The sequence below is a fragment of the Phascolarctos cinereus genome, unplaced genomic scaffold (assembly GCF_003287225.1).
Source record: "Phascolarctos cinereus isolate Bilbo 61053 unplaced genomic scaffold, phaCin_HiC Scaffold_5;HRSCAF=322, whole genome shotgun sequence".
Classification (NCBI taxonomy): domain Eukaryota; kingdom Metazoa; phylum Chordata; class Mammalia; order Diprotodontia; family Phascolarctidae; genus Phascolarctos; species Phascolarctos cinereus.
In genome coordinates, this window is record NW_027555958.1 from 152378843 (window position 1) to 152381487 (window position 2645).

At 36.1% G+C, this 2645-nt stretch overlaps 1 non-coding gene across 1 annotated transcript; it reads left to right on the forward strand.

The window, feature by feature from the left end:
* The first annotated feature begins 2261 nt into the window (after positions 1-2261).
* LOC144458030 (U6 spliceosomal RNA) lies at positions 2262-2366 on the forward strand. Its single transcript, XR_013487591.1, has one exon. It is a non-coding gene; the product is annotated as a U6 spliceosomal RNA (small nuclear RNA).
* Positions 2367-2645: the final 279 nt, after the last annotated feature.

A 2645-nucleotide genomic window follows, 5' to 3' on the forward strand; every position in this document is an offset into this window, starting at 1 on the left:
CGACCTGTACTTAAGTCTCTGCAGCTGGATTTGAACTCATGAAGATGAGCCTTCCTGATTCCAAGTCCAGTGCTTTATCCACTGTGCCACCTAGCTGCCCAAAACTATACTACAAAGCAACAATTATCAAAGTCATTTTAAAACTAGTTGAAAAATAGAAAAAAAAAACCAAACCTGATTAATAGGACAGATTCACTGCACAAGATTCAGAAGCAAATAGATATACTAGAATAGTGTTCAATAAACCCAGGCTCCCCAAGTATTGGGATATAGATTCAGTATTTCACAAAAACTGCTGGGAAAACTGCAAAGCAGAAAAACTGGTAGAAATTAGGCTTAGGTCAGCATCTCACACAATATACCACAATAAGATCCAAATGGATACTGGACCAAGACACAAAGGGTCATATAATAAACAAGTTAGAAGGACAAAGAAGGAAATGTCTTTTACAGCTATGGATAGTGGAAAAGTTCTTGACCAAAGAAGGAACAGAGGTGGAGCAATAGACCTGGAGTCAGAAAGTCCTGAGTTCAGATCCAGCCTCAGATATTTACTAGTTATATAATCCTGGGCAAGTCACTTAACCTCTATCTGCTGCAGTTTTCTCATCCATAAAATGGAATAATAATAGCACTTATCTCCCAGAATTGTTGTAAGGATAAAATGAAAAAATTTGCAAAATGTTTTACAAATATTAAAATGCTATATGAATGCTAGCCATTATTAATAATCACAAGAGATAAAATGGATAGTTTTGATGACATAAAATTAAAGTTTTTGCACAAGCAGAATCAGTACTGTCAAAATTAGAAGGGAAACGGTTATCTGGAGAAAATATTTGCAGCAAGTTTCTCTTACAAATATCTGATAGTCAAGTATATAGAGAACTGATTCAAGTAAATTAGAACAATAGCTGTTCCACAATAGATACATGATCAAAGGATATGAACAGGCAGCTCTCAAAAGAAAAAAAAAAGCAAGCTATCTACAGCTAAATGAAAAAATGTCCCAATCACTAAAGATAAGAAAAATCCACATTAAAACCAAGCTGAGGCTCCACTTTACCCTGGATTAGAAAAGAGGACCAAAAAGGAAAATGACAATTGTTGGAAGGGGTGAGGGAGGACAGGAACAATAAGGTGATGTTGGTGGAGCTCTGAATTGTTCTTACTACATTGGAAGGCTGTTTGGAACCCCTTAAATTTCTAAACTCTTCATACTCTTTGATTCAGTGATACTACTACTAGGCTATTAGCCCCAAAAGATCAAAGAATGAAGGAAAGGAATCATATGAACAAAAACATTTGTAGCCATATTTTTGTTGTATCAAGTAACTGGAAATAAGGGAGGAGCCTATCAATTGAGTTATGACTAAGGAAATTATGGTATGGAATGGTATGGAATATTGGAACATGGAAACATGGAAAAACATAATGGAATACTATACCATAAGAAATGATGAAAGGGATGGACACAGAGGAAGCTGGGAACGCTTATATGAACTGATACATAGAAAAATAAGTAGAGTCAGGAAAAACAATTTATACAATGACTATTATATAAAGAAAACAACTTTACAATACAGAAACTCTCATCCATAAAATGAATAGCTATGACTCCAGAAAATGGATGCTAAACCATATTTCCCTATTTTTGACAGAGAGGTAATGGATAAAACATAAATTTTCTAAGTGGTCAATGTATTGTTGTTTGCTTGACTATGCATAGTTTAGAAGGGAAGAAGCTAGGAGCAATGGATGTGACTGGAGCCAGGAAGACCTGGGTTCAAAATCTAACCTAAGACACTAACTGTACGACCCTGGGCAAATCACTTAACCTCTGTCTGCTTCTGTTTCCTCATCTGTAAAATGGGAATAATAGCATCTACCTCAAAGTATTACTGTAAGGATAAGATAAGAAGTGTTATAAAAATGCTAACTATTGTTATTAAGGGATGGTGTTTTTTGTTGGGAAGGTGAATTAGGGAGGTAAAGGAGTGGGAACAGTGATAGCCCTCCCCCTAAAAAAAAAAAAGTAGGATCAATGAAACAATTATCAAATACGCAAAAGAGAGCAGAAGAGTGTTTAGAAAGGGACACAGACAAGCAGAACAGTATTGAAATTAACTACATTAAATTTGCCATCCGCTTTTCAAAAAGCTATATGTAATAGAAATTCACATATATGGTATGCATGTCATAATACATAATTTTATGTATAATTTTGGGGGTCATTTTTTGTATATAAGAAAAGATTATGAGTGCTTGCTTTGGCAGCATGTATACTAAAACTGGAACAATACAGAGATTTAGCATGGCTTCTGCAAAAGGATCACACACAAATTTTTGAAGCATTCGACATTTTTTTTGAAGATGGAATAGACTAGACGGTGGGAGAATCACCAGAGCCCCAGGAGAGAGTCGTGGTAGAGTGTGCAGCTAGCTGAACCCGGTCACTCTGCATGCCAGCACTCTGCAGCCCTGATGCCAGACCCAACAAGGCAGGGAACAACTCTCTTCATCATCTAGGTCACATTTGGAAATGAACTTGAAGGGAGTGATTCAAATTTAGGAGAACAAGGGCTATTCTCTAATAGATAAATGGTCAAAAGATACGAGTAAGCAATTTTCAAGGGAAGAAATCC